Raw genomic sequence first — 24,498 nt, forward strand, 5'->3', positions numbered from 1 at the left:
AGTGCTAAGCATGGAGGGACAGAAATACAAGTTTCTAGATCTTCAAAGTCACTTCTCCATGCCTGCTAGTAAGTATTGACCACCTATTATGTGCTAGGGGATTCTTAGAAGTTGCCTCAGTTAATTTTCCCAGTAAGTTGTTACATAATTATTGGAACTCAGTGGCATGAAGCTAGAGGCAGAGCTAGAATATGAAATTAGATCTGGCTCCAGGAGGCTACCACTTCTTCCTAAGGTGCTTATGTAGGAAGCAAGACAGACCCTCATTTAATGAACTGGTTGAGAGAGGGGCTGAAAGAAGAATAACGAGGCAGCACCTGCCCTATCAGATCTTACAACATATTATAAAATTCCCGTAATTAAAGTAGGTAGTACTGGCACACAAATGGACAGACAGATCAATGAAATAGAATAGATGGCTCAGAAATTGACCTTAAAATACATGAAAACTTAGTGTATGAAAAAAAAAAAAGCATTGCAGACTAATTGGGGAAGGGATGGAATATTTTATACATAATATTGGGAAATTAGTTCCAGAAGGATTAAAAAGTTACATCTAAAAAATAAAATCATGGAAAGAAATCAATTCACTAGTGTTTTATAATGGGCATGCATTACTTTTAAATCGGGAGACAAAGTGGCTTAAAACTAAAGAGAAGAATCAGTCTTGCTCAACGGTGTTAGGCCATTTTTTATATGGATGTGATCTGATGAGGTTGCCCAAATATTTCTTGTTCAATCATTCATGTACTCATTTATTTATGAAACATAACTTGAGGACTCCTAAATGCAAGACACTATGCTAAGTCTTGACAACACAAAAGCAAGGGCTCATTACATTAGCTGAAACCCTACAATGAGTGATGAATTCCTCTGACAAAATACTGCTCTGTTTTTTATTTTTTTAAGATTGATTGATGGAAGGGAGGGGAGAATGTTTGATTGGGAGATGGAGGCTATTTGATGCAGGAGGCTGAGGTGGAAAATACAGTAAAGTACAGATGCACAGACATTGGCAGAAGGGCATGGTGTCACACAGGATTCTAAAATACTCCCCGAGATTCCTGTGCCCTGCTGTGTTTGTCTGGTATAATTCCCTCCTCCTGAGTGTAGGCAGGCCTTGTGAATTTGACGATATATCACTTCCATGATTAGGTTAAATTACCAATCATTTGCCTTTGAGTTAATCAAAAGGGAGATAACCCTGCGTGGGCCTGGCCTAATCCGGCGAGCCTTTAAAAGACAGTGAAGCGTCAGAGAGATGAGTTCCTTGTGGCCTGGACGAAAGCAAACAACGATGTAGTGAACTGTCTATGGGGTGCATGTGGCAAGGGCCTGCAGGGGGCCTCTAGGAGCTGCCAGCAATCCCCAGTGGGCAGCTAGCAGGAAAATCAGTCATACAACCACAAGGAAACAAATTTTGCCAACAACGTGGGCTTGGACGAGGACCCCAAATCCCAGATGGGAATGGCAGAGGACCTAACTGATCCATGTCAGCTCTTCTGACCTATGGAAACTATACGATTTACATCTGTGTTGTTTTAAGCCACTGGATTCATGGTCATTTCTTACACAATAGGAAACTAACACTGACTCATGAGAGACAACCTCATCCGTCTCCCGTTCTGTGTTAAAGGGTTCTTTGTGCTCCCTGAAAATCAGCTATTTGCATTGCAGTTTCTTGAGCAAAGTGATAATGATTATCCCCACTAACTCCACCAAGTCACCTCGCACTCTCCCCTCCTAGGTTATGAATTTCTTGAGGACAGAGATCACATCTTTCTTTGTTTTTGTAATCCTAGTACTCCCATAGAATAGGTCCTCAAAAATATCTGATGGCTCGATTCTATGCATTTCATCGAGTGGTTGCTGTGAGCCAGTGAAAATAGGTGGCTGTGGCTCAGCCTTAACCTATGTGTCCTGGTGTCCTGCACTGTAATAAGGAGGTGATAACAATCACCTCACCTACCGATCACAGGTTTTATGAGGAGAGGCGTGTGAGAAGCGAGCTATATTAAGTCAACGTATGCTTCTTGTCACCCTTTGTTTGTAATTATGCTTTTTCAGAGCTTGCAATGTGCTAGAACCTCCCTGGTTATAGGAGTATCAGCTTTAGAATCAAATGATTTTGATTGCTGGGCCAAGTCTGCTGAGCACAGCAAGAATGCCTGAATTCAGTGCTGATGTCTCCTCTCAAAAACCTGGCCTTGGAATAATATAGCTTCCGCTTCATTGCTTTTTCCTCGGGATCTGAAGACATTTTGACTAAAAAAATCTCCCTTAAAAAAGAAGTTTTAAGCAGGTTTCAAACACTTTTTTAGAAAAAAAATTCCTAGTATGTGTTCATCTTTTTAAAAAAAGACAAAATAATCACTGCGTTGACAGTTGTATAAAAATCAGGCTTTTTAAGGGGCAGGCACAGTTCTTGGCCATTTCCTGCTTATGCTCCACAAATAAAGTAACTAGAAACTTGGTAACAGTAACCTGCCAAGCAAGTTTTAACTGTCTAAATCCTTACAACTTCCAGTGGTACACTAATATTCAGCAGGATAAAACAATTACCACCTTCCCCCATGATGTTTCCATTTAGCCTTTTTGTCTTAAAACTGACATTAAATAAACCTCCATGTGACATATCAGTATGTTAAAATAATGGCTAAGCTAGTTCCCTGACAAAAAATTATAAACTTACTTGTGAAATCCAAATAATTTTATTTCCTTAGATCATACTGAAGCCAAAACAATTAATAAATTAGCTTTGGAACAAAGGTACAAGTAAAACAAGTCATGGGTTTTCCTTTGCTGAATACATTTGCTCAAATCTGTTCTTTAAGCCATGAATTAAATGGGTCACAGTTTTGTCAATAGAGAAGATGAGGTATCGGCAATATACCAAGAGAAGTAGGCAGTGCCGCTATTAGTTATTAGTGCTTATTAGAATTGTATCCCCACCACACTAAGTAAGAGTACTTGATTTTGCCCTCCTATTATTTTCAACCTCCATTTATGCTAGGAGTGTCAGGGGACAGGACAATTAGGGTTTGGGCATCTGCTGCCCATGTACTAGATGGTGGCATGTGAGACGGAAATAGAAGTTTCCTCACTGAAAATTATTGCAGAGCAGGGGTTATGGGTTGGAGGAGTTTAGGATATGACTAGGCTATGGTTATAGGCTAGAAGAGGAGTAACAGGTGTGACCATATCATTACTAACAAAATTATTAATGTTAATTACCATTAAAAATATCAGTATAGATAATCTAATATTTTTGTGACATTATTGCTTAAGCACGGATAGTAAAATTCAACACACTCTTCCTTTCCTGGTTTCCATGCTCCGCTTTTCACAGATGAGAACACTGAGGCTGGGAACAGACTGGTGAGTCGCCCCGGGGTGCACATTTCGGCAGCAGGTCCAGGTCTGCATAGTCAGGGTCCTATACCACTTCCATGTCACTGCACCACTATGTGACTTATCACTACACAGAAATATCAGCTTTGCCAGGTACAAGCTGGTGCCCTCGGGCAAATCACTTCTCTCTGAGAGCCTCACTTTGGTTATCAGTAAAATGATTTAAGACATAAGATGATCCCTATGGTCCTGCCCAATGCTGAAATTCCATAATTCTATGCAAATAGAAGGGGCACAAATACAAGGGGAGAAGCATTAAAATTGTGGTCTTTGGGAGGAAATTCTGTGTTTCAGAAAGGGCATGAAGAATAAGAGAAATGAAGTATAAAGCAGAAATGCTTGCCTGCTGGAGCAGTGACATTTAATAAAGTGATTAGGCAGTGACATTAAATAAGTTTTCAAGCCATTTGAGTGGGTAATTGGCCAACTTTATAAAGGAGATGTTTTCTCAAATAAGTCTGAGGGTGTTGGTGGCAAAGTCTCACAGAAAGTGTTATTTCATCTTGTCATCCACATCCTGATGCAAAACCTTCTGTTTTTACTAGAAAGGAAGGTTAGATTGGGAAAATGATACTACATTATAGGGTAGAGATTCCTCAAGAGCAAAAATGGAGGTAGGGGTGCTATCAGTGCAAGTCAATAACTTTTCCTCTCTCTTACGTTGGGATGCTCTGCCAACTTCCATAGAGTAAGTGTGGCATTTTCACCCAATAATGTTCTCCTGGCTGCACTTCCTAGGACTTCGGCAGCACCCACCATACCCCTTTCAAATCCAGGCAGGTCTGACACCCCGACTTCCACTGTCCTCTCAAGCCTTCACCCCCAGGACTGGCATGGAACTGAAAAGGTACATTTTGCACATTTCCACAGATCTGGGCTGCAAATGATTTAAAACAGGTGAGACATATGGATATCCTCACTGCGTAACATCAGGTTAACAACATTAGTGATTGTTTATGCAAAGGTAAGAGCTAATCATAATTGCTGTTTACTAAATGCTCTAACATTCATTTCAGGCTTTTAAAAGAGAAGGCTTGGAGTGGGGAAGGGACTTGCTGCAGGTCTCCTCACAAGGAAGCAGAAAAAGTGAACTTCCCATATTCTGACTCCAAGACCTATGAACCCACCTCTCCTTATCCTCTCTCACCTCTATCCATCAAACAGTCAACCAGCTACTAAGAAATTTCCATGCACAGGGACGATACTAGATGATGAGAGTAAATTCGGGAAACAAGACAGACCCAATCTTTGCCCTCAATGGGCAGGAACAAAATGCAGGAAGCTTAAAAAATTTCACACACCCCTTCACATACATGCACATACACGGTTTTACTGACATTAGACCTTGTAGGCTCCACCCCATCAAGGTCCCAAATTTATAGGTTTCTGTGGTGTGATAACTAGCCCTTCACTTATCAAGGATGGATTCATCTGTTAGTTTCTGAGGATTCATGTTTGCCTGCTGGTTGTCCTTGGCACTTTCCTTGGAGAGACAAGCTAGCCGACAAGATTGCCCAGGGTCTCGCATGATAAGCCAGGGTCAGAGAGCTCAGACCGGATGGGGCCCCTCTGCCCCAGAGCCTCCCTGGAGGTCACTGAGTCCACAGAAATGAGAAAGAAGGCACTGTCCATCAAACAGAAACTCTAAATGAAAAGATGCACATTTCAAAGCCTTTAAAACCTGTTCTCCATGCAGATTAACCTTGCTCAAAGCCACTTCCATCACACTCCTTGCTTAAGAAACTCCAGCAGCTCCTTGTGGCCTTGAGGACAAATCTTGCTTCCCCTGCCAGTTGCTGAAAACTCGCCATCAGCTGCTCCATAGTGGAGTGGTGACCAGTTAGATGATGAAGCCAAACTGCCTGGCTCCTTAACGTTGGCTCCCTGACTTTTGTCTCAGGTTCCTCATCTGTAAAAATGGGCTAATAATAATAATAGTACTACTTCATTGGGCTGTGGGCATTAAATGAGTGCATATTTTAAAGTCCTTAAAAAGTGCCTGGCCTGGGGTGAGTGCTATGTGAGAGTGTTCTCTATGATTTCTTCCAAGATTCCAATATGGGCTCTGAAAGCCAGAAAGAATCCAGTTTCTGAGTTATGCATGGATTAGTTTATCTGAGTTAGTCCTATTAATGCATGTAAATATATATCTACCCCTAATCCTATATATATATATATGAATAGGTGAGAAAACAGAGACCTGAGGAGGTAAAGTCTCTTGCTGAAAGGATGTGTCCTTGCTAATCTTGGAAGGACCCTACAGGGCATTCCTAGTGACCTCACTGGTCCTCTTCGCCAGCTCCCCCAGAGTCGGGCCTAGTGCAGGGCCTGTTTGCCTTCATCCTGTAGCCTCGATCACTGACCCCCATGGCTTGGTGATGGACCCTGACACTGTGCTCACTCCTACCTTTCCTCTTTGTGAGTCTACATCTGTCTATCATGCCTCACAGACTTGTTTCCTCCCAGAAGCCTTTCAAAGCTAGATTCTGCATTGATTACTTGCTACTTTGCCTTATTACAGCCTTTGGGTTCTGATTAATTCACACCTAATCATGTCATGGAACTGAGGACAAGGGCAGGATCTTAGAGGTGACCTGGCCCAGTGGTCCTCAACAGCCCAGAGTGTGTGGGAGAAGGGGGAAGACTAGAGAAAGGAGAGAGAAATAACTTATATCTCAAAGTATGGTCTATTTTTATAATTTGGTATATGTTGAAAAAAACCAGAGAGATTTTGATACAACTCTTCAGTTGAGAACCAGTGATCAAATCCCCTTCTCATTGTGCAGTAGATGAGAAAACTGAGAGCCATGGAAGTGCAGTGACTTATTCCAGATCACACCACTGCCAGGGGACAGACTTGAACCTGAGTTTCTTGATGCTAAATCTGGAGCTCCTTCTGCCTCTATTTCATGTGTCAGTAGTAAATTGGGGTTTTCAGAAGCTGGGACCCATGAGTCCCAAAGCTGCTGTCATCATCACTGCCAATCTACATAATTTACATGCATTAACTCACTGAATTCCACACAACTCTACGAGGGTGTTGTTGTTATTAGGCCCATTTTACAGAGGAGTAAACTCAGGAACAGAAGTCAATATTGCTCAAACCAGAAAGTGCTTAATATGGTCAAAGTGACCTAAAAACCTAAGATCCACAGATTTTACTCTAAGGGAGCTGGAGTCACACGAGGTTATTTTATAAGTGAGAGTAAAGCCTACAATCTTAGAATGCAAAAGCAGTATTCATCTAAAATCATTTTCTTGACTTGGATCAAGACATTTAGGACTCCTGCTTTTCGGGAAGCTATGTGACTCCTGTTTAGATGGCCTGTCAGCATGGCCTCATATTTCATCTCTGCAATGTTCCCCACAACTCAGACCCACAACTGCTGGTTTCCTTCATGCCCTTTAGTCATGGGGCTCTTCTCTCATCCCACCAAATCCAACTGAGCCTGCAACCAAGTTCCCCATATCCTTCCTTTCTGCTTAGTTCCCCATCTCCTCCATTAAGTTTTATGGGCCTTGCTCTCAGTTCTCCCACTTCCTGCTGCAAGGAGACAGACCCCCAAGAATTGCCAGCCCCTGACTCTGAATTGCACCACAACTAGAGTTCCTCTTTATGCATTCTGGCCAATCCTGTTACCAAGATTGCCTGCATCAGCCATTTGGACCCTGCCCCTGGGGATGTCCAGCCACTCTCGCTAGGTCCAGTTACTGGTGCGAGGTTAGTCATCCATGCCACTCCCCTTGCCACCAGCTGATTCCATTCCCAGAGAGGGACTCTCCTCTGCCCATGCCTGCCCCTGCCAGCCTGGCTTTCATTGCTTAAGTCCCAGCTTACCTCCCACCAGAGCCTTTGTGTACATAGAGTAGTTTAAGTATTTCTCTCTGGCCTAGGAAGCTAAAATAAACCTTAAAGCCAATCACACAGAAATTCCTCATCATTGTGCAGGTTGCAGAACTGAGGTGGCGCTGACAAGTGACACTCCATTCTGACCTGCAGCCCTCAATGTTACCCTTCCTTCTGGTGTTCTTCCAGGCCTGTCACTGAATCTGAACTTTTAGCCTAAGCTCTGCCCTAATTGGGCCTTGGCACAGACTGGAATATAAAATGATAATACCCTGAGCCGTGCCAAACAGCACAGCGCTCCTGAGATACTACAGATGCAGCTGTGACCAGCAAACACAGTGTTTCTGGGATGGTGTTTGTAAATATATGAGTTGCCTGACAGCTTGTGGAATTAAATATAGATGCTACATCACAAACTCCAGCTAAAATAAACTATATGCTGCTCAATGAATGTCAATAAGTACACTGAGAAAGAATCATTATCCCTTTTTGTAGCATTGTCTAAGAAACCCATCCCTAAGTGTTTTTCTTGATGAGAGCAATTTCTTTTTTCCATAGGCTTTTGACTAGATGTGGTGACAGTTTGGAGGAGAGTGGGACAAGGAGACAAAGAGGGTTCAGTCAGTAAAGAAACTGCATAAAGGAAGGATAGTATGGGAGCAGAAGCCAGCTTAGAGGTTTACCAGGTAGATGAGGAAATCACAGTCAACCTTTTAGGATTACTGGTCTCAAGGCACCATTTCTAAAAGTACGGTCTGAAGCCCACTGGGGGTTTGCAAAGGCCTTCTAATGGGGAGCAAGCTGATCCATCACTGCAAATCCTCTCTTCAGTTCTTGAGCCAAATGACTTTCCTTTCTTTAAATTGACTTCTGCAGACAACTAGGGCCTATATATTAGCAACCTATTAAATTAATATTGGCAAGTTACCAGAAGTTGGTATTCACACACTAAAATCAGCATCTTGGAAGAGTTTGCTGAGGATTCTCACTCAGTATTCAGCTGAGGAGGCTTGTTGCCATACAATCCTGGGCATTGATGCAAACCCTCCTGTCCTGTCCAGATCAATGAAATCCCTCTAGGTGGTGGTTAAAAAAAAAAAAAGGATGCTTTGAATTTAGGGTTACTTCATTGTGGTTTTGAGGGGTTAGTTGTTGTGCTGACAATTTTGAACTTATACAATTGCTGTGTTGTTGACATTTTTGTTTGCTTGTTACACTCCTCATCAGTTCTTGAACACCAAGCTCTTTCTCCACTACAAAGTAGAACTGTAGATTTAGATTCCAGTGATTTTGGCCCTGTCTAGTGGTTCTTGTGAAAAAGTTTAAGAACCCTCAAAAGAAAAATTAGAGTAATTATAAAGAAACCTGACTTAATTCTGGCTCAGACTGCCACTGACTTACTCAAGCATTTTTGACAAATTAAACCCTTTGTAAAACATTGTAATAATTTTCTCCACTTCCTTCCTTTTAGGAAATCTAATAAATATCTACTCATTCACCCAACTAATGTTTATTGGAAAAAGAGCACTCCATTTAGCCGGAATGTAAAATGCATGGATGGAGAAGGTGGGTGAAAAGGCTGGAAGGTAATATTTGGATTTCTTTTGAAGAAAGGTGTGTGCAAATCTTTGTTATACCTCTCTTACGGCAAGCTCTGGTAACTGTCAGATCAGGCAGGCTCGATGCTGACCAGGACTTGCAGGCATCCACAGTTCAGTGATAACGGAGGCATGAATCAGTGACTTCTGAATTAAAATCAGGGTCAAATTGATTTTCAGCTCAATTTTGAATTGTTTAAGTGGTTTTCATTCCAAATCTTTGGAAAAACAATATACAGTAACTCTATTAAGAATTTTAAATTAAGTCCAATATTCCATTCCTCAAACATGGCAAATAACAGTGGATTTTCTTACGCCACTATTTCTCAAAAGGGGTGTGTGACACTGTCTCTCAAGGGACATTTGGCTTTGGCTGGAGACATTTTTGGTTGTAACAACTGGGTGGTAGAGTGCTGCTGGCATCTAGTGGGTAGAGGCCTGGGATGCTGATAAACATCCTACAATGCACAGGACAGTACTAACAACGAAGAATTATCTGACCCCAAATTTCAGTAATGTTGAAGCTGAGAAAACCTGACTTACACCAACAAATTCTAATGAATTTGGACTCATGAAGTGTCTCTGATGAATGAAAGACCAAGTTTTTAGGGAAGTTTTACCTGCATATCTAGTTTCCCAACATATGTCATAGCGGCAAGGACCAAAAATCATTCATCACTTCAGCCCCTCCCTCTAGACCTCCTGGTTCATGCTTAATAGTCCTGATAACAAAAACAACAAAAACAGTAACAAGTCCTATTTATTCTACTAGCCAGTGTGCTAAGTACTTTGCTTCCAACAAGGTAGATATTATTAATCTAGGAGGAATTAATACAAGGAAGAGAGTTTCTGAGAGATTAAGAAAGTTGTACAGCTTCATTTCTTCCTTTTTTCCTTCCTAATTCAGTCAAAAAGCCAATAAGCAGGCATGTGGGAGGACAGCAGCCTACGAAAACTCAGGCTCTGCATGAAGCAGGCAGTTGAACAGGGCAGCAGCCCAACAGAACCAGGAGATTAGTTATATTCAGTAGGATTTAGTCAAGAATTTAATAATTGAGGATAATGGGAACAAAGTTTCTCAGGGTCAAAGAATGGAGTTATAAATATGGAAAGGATGAGAGCTAGAATAAACTCTGTGATGTAGCTTTGGAATTAGAGATATGAGATAGAGGTTTTCATGAGAGGCAGGTAGGTAGGTAGATGGATGGATAGATACATACATAGATAGAAAGAATTAGGTAGATAGATGATAGATGCATAAAAGATATAGATAGGTAGCTAATAAGATATATCAGATGTAGAAGTAAGAGTGTGTGTGTGTATTGTGGGTGTTTGCACGCACATGTGCTAAATGCAATGTGATATCCTGGTTGGATTATGGAATAGAAAAAGAGCACGCATGGGAAAATTGGTGAAATCAAAATAAAGTATGCAGTTTAGTTAATAGTATTGTACCAATGATAATTTCTTTGTTCTAACAAACATACCATAGTATTATGTAAGATGCTAATATTTGTACTCTTTGTAACTTTTCTGTAAATCTAAAATTATTCCAAAATGAGTTCTTTAAAATTAGTGTGTGCATATATACACACACATACATACATATATTTCCTAGTTCCTACTATATGTTTATATGTACATGTGCCTATATGTATATTTATATATGTATATACACATTTCCTGGTTCTGTCCACTCCAGTGTGCCCAGTAGAGCTCAGTGAGCTTCAAGATCTTGGTTCTAAGTGCTAATCTCCATTAAAAGAAATCAAGGGTCCTTGGAGAAATGGATGATAATAGGACTTTGGTAGGAAGAATATAAGATGAGCCTGGAACATCTTTTTGTGGCAGAAACAGCGGTGGGCTGGTAAATGGTTAACAAGTGATTCTCTGGGAGGGAAAGCTCTGTTTGGAGCATTTGCCCATTTTCATGGTGTAATTACTCTCACTATGTCTAATCCATGCCAACATGATGTCAACTCACTCACAAATTTCCTGGATATTTAACAACTGGCTCTTTCAAACCAGTGTAAGCCAGCTCCAGTGCACCACTGGTTTAAAAAAAAAAAAAAGCCCAAACATTGATGGATGTGTGTCAACAGGACACAGAGCTAGCTTGAAAGGACTCCCTGTTGAATTCTGGGACAATTTAAGCATCAAAATAAATAATGATAGTAATGAACTACATTCTAGTGAATAAAATAGGAGTTCATGAGACCAAACTGATTATATACGTATAAACATAGAGAAAAGAATGCTTTTTCTTATAATAGAATACCAACTAATAAATGTAGAAAACATGATGGAATTATAAAGTCATCATCTAGGAATCTTCGTGGTAATAATGCATTAAAGCAAGAAACATAAGTCAATGCTAAGCCAGGAGGTGAAAGTCGGATGAAGGATGAGATATTTCAGAGAACCTCCCTTAAAATACTTATTAATGACATGAGGAATAGGATATTTACATGGTCTCAAAGTATTTCCCTTCAAAATACTTATCAGCTATACAGAGAAAAAATAACTTTACAGTGGACAAAGTTGACTGTCACCATCTTACTCAAGTGATCCAAGCTAACATCACCAGTAATAAGACAAATCAAAATCATGTGCCACCTGCTATGATCCATTGAGAAGAACACAGCATCGCTTCTGTGAGATTCCTGCCCAAAATTCATAACTTGAATCTCAGCACGAGGAAACATCTCACAAAATAACATGTGTGTAATCTTAAGAAATATTAAGGCCATGTAGGCCAAAGAAGGACTGAAGAACTAACTGTTGCAGACTGAAGGGCACTGAAGACATCTGATAGCTACACACAGCGTACAAGCCTGGATTGGATCCTTTGCTATAAAGGACAATATTAGGGCAGCTGCAGAAGTTGAAAGGTATCTCTGGGTGAAGGATATATGAGAGTCTTTGTGCTGTTTTGTAACTTTTGTATGAAATTGAAATTACTACAAAGTTCAAAGGACAAAAGAGAGATAAATTAGTAGATGGGTACATAGCTGGTGGAACAAACATTGAAACCCTAGTGGTTCTAACTGCCAACAGCTGTGTTATTTATCAGTCTATGATTCTAAATGTTTGCCTATTCAAATAAATGAGGGGCTCTCTATATCACTGTAAAGCAGACAGACCCTGGTTTGCTACCTGGTAGTGGCTGGTTCCAGTGCTGTCCAAGAGAAATTCAGACAATTCTCATTATTGGTGAATTAAAGGATATTGAACCATTGCTCCCAGGGGGAAAGCAGGGAGAGGAGCTTCTGCACACAACATTTTCATCAACTGATCTATACATAACCTTGTTTTATGTGTATTTCTGTTTAAAGACACCTTATTTACTATATATTGTTGATTCATTAACACTGACTTTATGGCAAACAGCCTTGTAACTAAGGCCTGAATGAAGTTTATCTAGCACATGCTTTTTCCATAAGGCACATCAAAGTCTTCTTGTGCTTGGGAACACAAGACAGCACTCCCACATTATACTTGGAGCCATTCTAAACAATAAAATCACTAACAAAAAGCACAAAAATGAAAAAAATATGGCATTAAGGATACCAGGAAAAGGACACTTGTTGAGAGCGTGAGAGCTGACTTCAGCTGGAAACATGCGCATGGGGTGGCAAATTTTTTGCAGCTCTGTGTATGTTCATGAAGACCACGAATGAGTCTGAGTATAGATTTTGGAGCTACAAATAAATTTTAGCAAGTAGGCGAATTTGCAAATATGGAGTCTGTGGAGATGAGGAAGACTATATAATGCAAACCACATACATAATTTAAAATTTACTAGTAGCCCATCAGGATAAAAAATAGATGAAATTAATTTTAATATATTTTATTTAAATCCCTATATCCAAAATATTGTCATTTCAATATATAATTAATATAAGAAAATTGTTGCTGAGATATTTTACAATTTTTCATACTAAGTCTTGGCAATATGGTATACATTTTACATTTAGAGCACATCTCAATTCAGATGCTAATTTTTCATCAGAAATACTTGATTTGTGCTTAGATTTTATATAACTTACAGTTGATAAAATAGATTCACATACTTAAGTTATTCCAAGTACACTTAAAAGTTTTCCAATAACTGAAATGAATGTTTTAAAAGTCAAATTAATTAAAATTAAGTAGAATAGGAAATTTAGCTCTCAGTCATACCAGCCACATATTAAGTGCTGAATAGCCACATGTGGCTGGTGGCTGTTGTACTGGACAACACAGGCCTGCAAGGGTCCAGAATTAATCTGTTCCTGTACATTCCCGTGCATGTACCTTGCTCACCCCATTCCCATATACGGATATGCACTCTAGCTTGTTGAGGGGCAGTATGCTCTTTCCATCTTGCTGCCTTAAGCATCGAGATTTTGAGGAAAGCATGGTCCCACACAAGTGAAGGGCCCGAGGTCTTGGCTCCTGATATTCCTACTCCATCTACTAGTTTAACCTCCCTTATATTATGGCTGCCTCTGAACGAGAAGTTAGCCGAATAAACATAGAAAGCGCACAGCAGAATAATACCTCAAGGGTACGTTCTTTAAGACTGAAAAGCCCCAGGCAAATGTTAATGGTACAGGTTATTTTTATTATTATTAGAGGCCAGAATCAGACCACAGAAGACTAAGGGTTATTGCCATCAGAAATTCCTCTGACTTTAAACGAGGCAGTGAATTTGCTATTTTGATTTCTCCTCCATAAAGCTAATCAAAGCATGCACTACCTTCTCCCAACCAATCCTCACACACCTGCACTGCAGAAGGAATTAGAAAAAATCTGCAGAATGTTGCACTCTCCTAAGAGGCAAGTATTGCAAATGAACTTATATTAATAATCATTGGCAAGTGCTGCAACTATGGATACTTTTATTTTTTGTTATGATTTTGTATATTTCCAAATTTTCTACACAACAGTGCATTATTTTTGTAATCAGTAAATAATGCTTTATTCCAATTAAAAAATAAAATTTAATGTTAGGTATTAGTTACACTCTTCTGTTTCCAGTTTTCTCATCACCCATAAGACTGAGTGAGACCTGCATCTTAGCTTTTCTAACCAGACACCATCAGTTGTCAGTATGAATAGCTGATCAGGTGATGCTTTCATTTCTGACTGTCTCAGCACCTCACACTTGGTTGCTCCAGTTGTGTGAGGCAGAGCTGGGGTTTAGTCTAAACAAATAGAAACAATTCATCACAGTCATTCACAAATGTCACTCCAGCTATCGCCTGGCCCCACCATTCTTGACTCTCTGCCAAATCTACAGTCTTATGCTTAGTCAGTCCTTGGCCAGGGAACCTGTGGAGATGGCCCAGGCAGATCCTGGAATTGAACAGAACAGGGCTTTTTGTCTTACCCCATCTATCCTCACTCTCTGCCCTAATGAATTGCCTGAGGACTGAACCTCTCCTTCTGATATCTCAATTGGTGTAGAGAGTTAAGGGAACTTTCTGTGCTTCTTGTTCCCTGTAGTTTCACTTAAAGATGCTCTCAGTTCTTGTGTGTGCAATGCATACAGGTATGTGTGTGTCTGTGTGTGTGTGTGTGACATGCTTAGTACCCTCCCCTTCACCACAGGGCCACTGCACACTGTAGTGCAGACTGTCCTTGACCAGTACCAAGAGGCACCATTCACACTGTAGTCTAAGTGAATGTCATCCTGTGGAGTTGAACAAAACACAACCTGCACAGTCACACACAGGTCCCTGCTACTTGCCATGTCTTCTCTCTTAACCCTCAAGGTGACAATTAAACCACCTTTTTGTGATGCAGCACAGTTGTAAAGGGGTAGGGAGAATGTGCAAGAAAAGACCCAAGAGACAAAGTAAATAACAAAGGTTAATTTGTCTAGTCATGTAGAGCATTTCTGGCTACCATCAAAACACACTCTGTGGTGACTTATGCACCCCAATTTAGACACATTCTTAATCTTAGTCGATGTCCCTATAAGTGTAAACCCATTATAAATAGACTTCTTGAAATCGCTATTTTGAGTTAAGGTGTGGCCCAACTGAATGAGGGTGGTTCTCAATCTGGATTACTGGAGGCCTTAAAAGGGAACCCAGAAGTAACAGAAGAAAAAAAGATAGAGGACATCAAGTGATAAAAGCCAAGGAACCCCAAGGATTGCCAGAAGCCTTCACCAGAACATCAGTCTTCTGGCGGGAAGCAAGCCTTGCTGATATCTTGATTTTGGACCTTTTCTAGCTTCAAAACCCGTGAGCTAATAAATGTCTGTTGTTTAAACCAGCTCATTGTGTAGTATTTGTGATAGCAGCTCTGGCAAGCTAAGGCATACCTCAAGGACAGAGTCCCCTGAGATGGTCTGCCAGGGTTAAAGCATTTGAGGCCACGATACAAATACAGAGTGTAGTGGATGGGGCCAGAGAGTAATGAGCACTGCTTATCGATTCAGCACTTGGGGAGACATTTCTCTCTGGAGGGCAGTTATCACAGTTAGTGGACCATAATTGCCACCGCATGGGGTAAGTGCAACTCAAAATACTTATTTTCCCATTTGTGTTTATTGGACTTACTTCAGAGACACACAACTATCCCTCTCAATATCACTTCTCAATCTTGTTCTTTAACCTGCTCATACAGTGCCTCCCCATCCCTTTCCCAGCAATTGGGATTCCACAAACGTCACTAAGCCCATTGTGCTCAAAATCCACAGCAACTTTCAATCACCAAACCAGATGGACTTTTAGGACCCGTGACTAACACTTACTGAGTAATAACTTAGTGACAGACAAGGTTCTCATTGCTTGACATACACTGACTCAACTGATCTTCAGGACAATAAATAGCAATGTGTTCTTCTGTTATTTTCTTTTATTAGATGAGGAAATTAGGGATTAAAGAGATTAAGTAATTCCCCAAGGTGCCAGCACTTTCTGGTAAGAGTGGGCTGTCTGTATCCAGAACCCAAACTTGTACCCACCCAGTCAGACTCTCTTCAGTCCACTTCTCCCTCATCACCCTTGACTTCTCAGTAGCATTCGACACTGTTGGCAGTTCCTGCCTGGACTTCTCTTTCCACTTGCTTCTGTATTTCTGTCTTCGCTTGTTTTTCCTGACTCCCCTTCCACATACAGCTTCTTGATCCCCTTACCCCACCTCAGCACCTTCTCCCACCCCCTCAAAGTGATCTGCTCTAACTTTCAGCCCTGGGAACCACTCTTCTTGAGGCAGTGAGAAAAGGAAACCAAACCAAGGAAAACTACAAATGATACAGAGAAAGACATGTGGTTAGCATATGAGTTAGTTTGCCAGGGTTGCTATGAGAGATACACAATGGGTTGGTTTACACAATGGGTTGGTTTACACAATGGGAGTTTGTTGTTTCTTGATATTGGAGGCTAGAAGTCGAAAACTGACTTCTCGACAGGCCATGCTTTCCCCCAGGGCCGGCAGAATTCTGGTGCTGGCTGGCTACATCCCTGAGGCTCCCTGGCCTGCATCTCCGACTCCGTCACGTGGCTTCTCCTTCTCCTTCTCAGTGGTCTATGTCTCTACCTGGGTTTCCTCTCTTTATAATCACTACAGCCAAGTGGATGAAGCCCTACCCTGATTCAATTTAGACTCATCTAAACATGATTCGAAGATCCTATTCACAAATGCATCCACACCCTAATAATAATACCTTCAAAGGTCCGATTCACAAAGGAGTTCACAGTCACAGGAAAGACTTGAACATGTCTTTTGTGGGGAGCATGATCCAATCACCAACACGTCAGCAACTGATGCCTGGAATTCTAGACTTGCAGAACAGTTCATACAGAGGAAAAGTATAGAGTATGGTTACAAGGTTGAGGCATATACGAACAGTTAATGGCAAAGCTGGGATTGGAATTGAGGCAGATCCTTGCCTCCTGGATAAATCTGTGTTACAACAAAGAGTTGAGGGGCTTTGTTATCCACACAGGGCTTTCACATGCCCACGCCTTACATGTCTGGATCCTACAGCAACATTTATTTTCAGCAGCCCTACTTGTTCTCTTCAATGCCTCTTTTCTACCTTGCAAGATCCCCTCCATCTTCCTTAGTCACTGAATTTTCTCCAAGCTTGTCTTCTCTTTACCTGCTTACTTGGGATATTTTTGCCAACCTGTTAGCCACTAGGGCTTTAGGTAATGTCTTTCCTCTTCTACAGGGGTTGTTTTCAGCAGGATACAAAGGCCATTAGTAAATCAATAACTATTTAGAAAGGGGGGAAGTAGTGACTGGGGTTTTTAATTCAGATCTAGGAACTCCCGGGGCATTATCAGGAGCATTCTAAAAATTGGCCTTTGAAAAGCACGATGCTGCTACTGTTTGGACTTTATAGCTTCCTGTCCATAAACAGGAGCAGCTTTCTATGGGAGATCATTAGCTCAACTCTCCCTTTCCCATGGTCATTATGTCTTCCTCTAACCCTCTGCCACCATCTGTATTATGTGTTGCTTTTGGATTATTTGTTTCCTTTTTTGTTTTTTTATACGTGCCTCCTCTTTCTTCTCTCTGTATATCTCTTCCACAGCCTCTGAATCTATCCTTTTTCTTCTTTCTAGGAGTCTTTGCATTTCTATCTATTAGCATGTTTCTACCCAACATACCAAATAAAGTCTAATTTGTCAATGTAGCTACACTGAGTATCCATAAACACATATCTTTCTCATAAACTTACAAAGATGATCCTCCAAATGTCAGTACATATCTTAGGATCCATCATGCTTCCTACCAACCTCCAGGGCTCCAATCATTTTTCTGTCCTTAATCCTGTTTCCTTTGACACAAGAAGCCTACATGTGAATAATGATTTGAAGATGTACACAAAGATACAGCTATAAAGATGTGTGATATTTGACAACTGGGATGGGGAGCCTCCATTTTTTTCTGGCCCTCTGTTGGTATATTATATTACTCATCTATAGTAATAGAGTAACAAATGGCCCCAAAATGTGGTGACTTAAAACAACAATAAATATTAATACATCAAACAATTTTTGTGGATTAGGAGTTAGAAAGCAACTTAGGTGGGTGATTTTGGCTCCGGGCCTCTTATGGGCTTGTAATCAAGATGTCACCTGGGGCTAAGTAGGGCTTGAGGGTTCATTTTTTTTTTGTTTGTTTGTTTTTAATTTTTATTTCAAACAAACACTTTCCACCAACCCCTGGTAAGATCTAACCTACTTTCTGTACCTGTGAGCTTGCTCTTTCTGGTTATCTCTTAAAAGGGATGTCATACAATTTTTGTCTTTACATGCCTTGCTTATTTCAGTGAGCAGGTTTTCAAAGTTCTTCTATGTGGCAGCATTTCTTATAACTTCATTCTTTCTTATGGCCAAATAATATTCCATTATGTACCACTTTTTATTTATTCATTCATTTGTTGATGGACATGGGTTGTTTCCACCTTTTGGCTATTGTGAATAACGCTGCTATAAACAATGGTGTACAAGAATGTGTTTGAGATACTGTTTTCAATTTTTTTGGATATATACTTAAAAGGTGAATTGCCAGGTCTTATGGTTATTCTATATTTAGCCTTTTGAGGAACTGCCATATTGCTTTCCACAGTGGCCGCACTATTTTACATTCCCACCAACAATGCACTAGAGTTCCAGTTTCTCCACATCCTCTCAACACTTGTTATTTTCTGTTTTTTTTTTTTTATTTTGTTGTAATAATAGCCATCATTGTGGGAGTGAAGTGGTATCTCACTGTGGCTTTGATTTGCATTTATCTAATGGATAACGATGTTGAACATCTCTTCATATGCTTACTGCCATGTGTATTATCTTCTTTGGAGAAATAACTGCTCAAATCCTTTGACCATTTTTTAAACTGGGTTGTCTTTTTGTTGTTGCATTCTAAAAGTTTGTTATATATTCTGAATATTAAGCTCTTATCTACTATATAGTTTGAAACTATTTTCTCCCATTCTGTAGGTTTTGTTTTCATGTTCTTGATAATGTTCTTCAATGCACAAAAGTTTTAAATTTTGTGAAGTCAAATTTATTTATTGTTTCTTTCATTGCTCATGCTTTTAGTGTCATATTTAAGAATCCACTACCAAATCCCAGATCAGGAATATTTGTTTGTATTTTATCTTCTAAGAGTTTTTTTTTTTTTCTTTTTGAGTTTTAGCTCTTATATGTAGGTCCTTGATATATTTTGAGTTGATTTTTGTTAAATTAAGGGTTAATTTAAGGGAGAGTTAAGGGTCTAACTTCATTCATTTGCATGCATATATACAGTTTTCCCTGCACCAGTTGTTGAAGAAACTATTCTTTCCCCATTGCCTGTACTTAGCACTCTTGTTGAAAAACCAATTGACCATAGATGTGTGGGTCTATTTCTGGACTTTAAATTCTGTTCCATTGATCTATTTGTCTATCTTTTTGCTGGTACCTTACTGTTTTGATTACTGTAACTTTACAGTACAATTTGAAATCAAGAAGTATGAGTTGGAGGGCTCACTTTTAAGGTATCTCATTCTCAAGGCCAGCAGGTTAATGCTGGCTGTTGGCAGGAGGCTTCAGTTCCTATTCACATGGATCTTTCCATACGGCAACTTGCATATCTTCACAACATGAAAACTGGCTTCCTCTGGAGCAAGTGATCCAAAAAGAGAGCAAGACAGAGTTGTAATGACTTCTAATACCTCACCTTGGAAGTCACACACCATCATTGTCTGTTTAATTGGTCACAAATACCAACCCTGATATACAGTGGGAGGGGCCCACATGTGGGTGTGACTAGAGGATCACTGAAGGCCACTATGAAAGCTAGCCACCCCATAAGGGGAAGGCTTCACCAAAAGAAATGCCCCTAGCCTCTCTCTCTACCAATAATTGTTTGTACTGGGAGTTTGGGAGAAGTTCCAGAATTTATCTCACCCTGTCAGTTCTGGGCTTCTTTTTCTTGGCTTGCCTGCAGTGGTTGAACATTCTGCCTGCTCATATGTTTTCCATAAGCTTAGCACAGCAGGTTCTGCCTCTGTTGCATGGCAGTTGGTTTGCAGGGGTAGGGAAGGAGAGGTTTGCATTGTCTAAGCCTAATTTGGCTCCAGATCTGGGTCATATTCTCTACTCATCTTTTTTCTGAATTGAGGTTGATATTTTGATCTTTACCTGTGTCTTAATCCTCAGTTGGATCCCAGCTTTAGAGATGAAGAAAATGTTCATTACATTTTATAATGTGAGCTTCATAATAGTGGAAAATTGGAAACAACCTAAATGTTGAACAATAGATTGCTTGAGCAAATGATGGCATATCCATACAACTCAGTGTAAAGCATTCATTTAAAAGTATGATATGCAAGAATATTTAATGATATGGAAAATTGTTTAGGATATATTAAGTGAAGAATTCAGGTTATAAAACAGTATTCAGGTTATTATTCCATTACAGATAATGTATACATGCTTAGAAAAAGACTCCAACAAGGACAGATATACCAAAATTCCAATTGCAGCTCTCACTGGTTGGTAGGTTTATGGGTAATTAAAATTTCCTTCATTTTGGCTAATCTGATTTCCCTAAATCTTCTACATTTTACACTTATTACCTTTGTAATGAGAAAAAGAAAACAGAGAAAAAGAGTTTGTAGATGATAGTTTGGGTGTTCAATTAGATGTAATTAGAGGTTTCTAACACCCTGTATTGCGGACAGCATCAGGCATTTGGGTGTTCTCTAACCCACTTCCAAAAGCTTATGTGACACCATTGACCACTGCCTCTTTCTTTAAAAACTCTCTTCTGTTGGTTTCCTTGACCCCACATCAAGGTTTTTCTGCTTACTCTGTGGTTACTCTTTGAAGACTCCTGCTCCTCTATCTTGAAGAGATTTAAATGTAGGAGTTTCTCAAAGGTCAGTTCTGGGCCTTTTTTTCTTCTCACCTTATACTCTATTTCTAGGTCAATGCACCCACTGCCATGGCTTCACTAACCAGTTACCCATAGACCACATGCAATTCGCACAGTCCATGCTGCCCTCTTGAGCTAGTATGATTTATGTACTACCTGTCCACTTCAATTAGATGTTTCAAAAATTCCTTAAATTCAACATACCCCAAACCAGCCCTATGATTGTAAACAGTTTCCTACCATGGTGAATGGAAAAATTATCCATATATTCCCACGGTTCTCATCTGGGTGTATAATGAAATCATCTGGGAAGCTTTTAAAATAAATTACTAGTGCCTAGACCCTCTTGCCCAAAGATTCTGATTTGAAAAGAATAGGGACAGACCCTGGCATCAGTATTTTTTTTCTGTTGTATAATATGTGTTTCTTTGACACTGATTACTTCTTTTATATAAACATATATTTAATTGGAGAAGTTGTAAATTTACAAAAAATGGAGAAAATACAAGTTTCCCATTTAACCCCCTTTCACACATACAGTTTTCCCTATTATTAACACTTTACATTAGTATGATAACCGTTATAATTTATGAAACAATATTAGTATAATACTACTAACTGCAATCCACAGTTCATATTAGAATTTATGCCTGTGTTGTACAGTCCTATGGTTTATAAAAGTTTTTTTCTAGTAACATATATGTAACCTAAAATTTCCCCTTTTAATCATATTCAAATATATAATTATATTATAATTAATAATATTCACAATGTTGTGCTATCATCACCACCATCCAAAACTCTTCCATGACCCCAAACAGAAATTCTGTGACAATTAAGTACTAACTCCCCATCCCCTACCTCCACCTTGGCCCCTGGTAACCTATATTCTAGTTGCAGACTCTACAAATTGCTTATTCTAATTACTTCATGTCAGTGAGATAATACAATATTTGTTCTTTTGTGTCTGGTTTATTTCACTCAACAAAATATCTTTGAGGTTCATCCATGTAGTTGCATGAATCAGAACCTCATTCCTTTTTGTGACTGAATAATATTCCATTGTATGTACATATAACATTTCGTTTATTCATTCGTCTGCTGATGGACACTAGGGTTGTTTCCATCTTTTGGCAATTGTGAATAATGCTGCTATAAACATTGGAGTGCAAATATATGTTCGAGTCCCTCACCTAGCAGTGGGATTGCCAGGGGATATTGTAATTCTATACTGAACTTTCTGAGGAATTGCTAAAATGTTTTCCACAGGACTTGCACTATTTTATATCTCCAACAATAATGAATGAGTGTTCCTATTTCTCCACATCTCTCCAACAGTTGTTACTTTCTGTTTTTTAATAGTAGTCATTCTAGTGGGTGTGAAATGCTATCTCGTGGGGTTGATTTGCATTTCCCTAATAGCTAATGATGCTGAACATCTTTTCATGTGCTTATTGGCTATTTGTATATCTTCTTTGGAGACAAGCCTATTCAAGTTTTTTGCCCAGTTTTAAATTAGGCTGTTTGTCTTTGGTATTGAGTTATAGGGTTTCTTCATAAAATCTGGAAATTAAACCCTTACTGGCAAAGTGGTTTCCAAATATTTTTTTCCATTCAAAGGATTTGGCACCCTTGTCAAAAATAAACTGGCATACATGTGAAGGTGTATTTCTGAACTCTCAATTTGATTCAGTTGGTCTATATGTCTGTCCTTGTGCCAGTACCATTCTGTTTTGGTTACCGTAGCTTTGTAATAAGTTATTAAATTGGGAAGACTAACTCCAACTTTGTTCAAGATGGTTTTGGTTATTCAGGGCCCCTTACATTTCCATATAAATTTAATCATTGGTATTTCCATTTCTGTCAAGAAAGCAGTTGGAATTTTGCATGGGAATTGCACTGAATCTGTAAATTACTTTGGGTAGAAATGATATCTTAATAATATTTGCCTTTCAATCCATGAATGTGGAAAGTCCTCCCATTTATTTAGATCTTTGATTTATTTCAACAATGTTTTAGCAATTTCCATGTACAAACCCTTTATATCCTCTGTTAAATTTATTCCTAGGTATGAGATTCTTTTAGTTACTATTGGCAATGGATTTGTCTTGATATTCTCCTCAAAATGCTCATTACTGGTGTACCAAAACACTGCTGGTTTTTGCCTGTTTATCTTGTACATCATCACTTTTTTATTTTCTTCTTTCTTCTCACTTTGGATTTAGTTTACTCTTCTTTTCAAGATCCTCCAGTTCTTTAATGTAAGCATTTACAGCTATAAATTTTCCTCTCAGAATTGCCTTTGCTGCACCCTATAAGTATTGGTATGTTGTGTTTTCATTTTCATTTGCCAGAAGATAGGTCCTACTTTTCCTTGTGTTTTTTTCTTTGACTCATTGGTTATTCAAGGGTGTGTTTTGATTTCCACTTTTTTCTGAATTTTCTGGTTCTCCCTCTCTTACCGATGTCTAGTTTCATTCCATTGTGGTCACAGAAGATACATTGAATGATTCAATATTTTTGAATTTATTGAGGCTTGCTTGGGGACCTAAAATATGGTCTGTTCTGGAGAATGATCCTGTGCTCTAGAGAAGAACATGTATTTTGCTGATGTTGAGTAGTGTTCTATATATATCTGATAGATATGCTTGGTTTATGGTATCATTCAGGTCTTCTATTTGCTTATTGATCTTCTGTCTAGAAGATCAAAAGTGGTATGCTGAAGTCTCCTACTTATCATGCAGAACCATCAATTTCTCCATTTAAATGTGTCAATGTTTGCTTCATATATTTTGGGACTCTGCCATTAAGTGCATATATGTTTATAATTGTTATGTCCTCTTGTTGAATTGACCCCTTTATCACTATATACGTCCATTATTTCTTTGATTACTCCTTCTGACACTTTCTCTCTTTCTTTTCCTTCTGGGACTCCAAGAATGTGTATATTGGTACACCTGATGGTGTCCACAGGTCTCTTAGACTCTGTTCACTTTTTCTTTTTTTTTTCTGCTCCTCAGACTGAATCATTTCAATTGTTTTGTCTTAGAGTTCATTGATTTTTTTCTTCTGCCAGCTCCAATCTTCTGTTGAAACCCTCTAGGGAATATTTAATTTCAGTTATTGTGGTCTTCAATCCAGTATTTCTATTTGGTTCATTTATAAAATTTCTACTTCTTTTATTGTGATTCTTATATTGTTCATTCACGATTTTCTTGATATACTTCAGTTCTTTCTTTGTGTTTTCTTTTATCTCCATAAACATACCGAGGATCATTTTTTAAAGGTCCTTGCCCAGTGTGTCCAAAGGCTGGTCTTCTTCATTGTTGGTTTCTGGATTTTTATCTTGTTCTTTTGGATGGGCCATAATTTCCTGTTTCGTTTTTTTTTGTTGTTGTTGTTGTTGTTTGTTTGTCTTGTACACTGAACATTTTAATATTTTAAAGTGTTAACTCTGGGATTTAGTCTCTGAGCTCTGTTTCCGAAGTTTGTATATACCTAGATTTTATTGAGTTCCAGTAGACTGCTTTAGCTGTCCACAAGCTGCTTCTGTGGCAGTGCAAGTTCTGGGAGGATTGGTCAGAGAGAAGTTTCTTGTTTCAGTCTTTTAGGCTGCTACCTGCTAGACTGGCACTGACATACAGTCACCCAGTGTGCACCTAAGGGTTACTCTGCCTCCTCAAGAACAGAGTCAGTGTCTCCTCAAGAACAGAGTCAGTGTCTCAGTCTTCACAGCACTGGAGAGAAGGCAAGGGAGGTGCCAACAAGTGC

The 24,498-nt window shown here is 39.4% G+C and overlaps 1 protein-coding gene across 3 annotated transcripts in view; it reads right to left on the reverse strand.

Annotated features, from left to right (window-relative positions):
* Nucleotides 1-24,498, reverse strand: part of BRINP2 (BMP/retinoic acid inducible neural specific 2) — a 118,450-nt gene that overhangs the window by 53,827 nt on the left and 40,125 nt on the right. The gene's annotated exons all lie outside the window — the stretch shown is intronic.

The sequence above is a fragment of the Choloepus didactylus genome, chromosome 2, assembly GCF_015220235.1.
Source record: "Choloepus didactylus isolate mChoDid1 chromosome 2, mChoDid1.pri, whole genome shotgun sequence".
Taxonomy (NCBI): domain Eukaryota; kingdom Metazoa; phylum Chordata; class Mammalia; order Pilosa; family Megalonychidae; genus Choloepus; species Choloepus didactylus.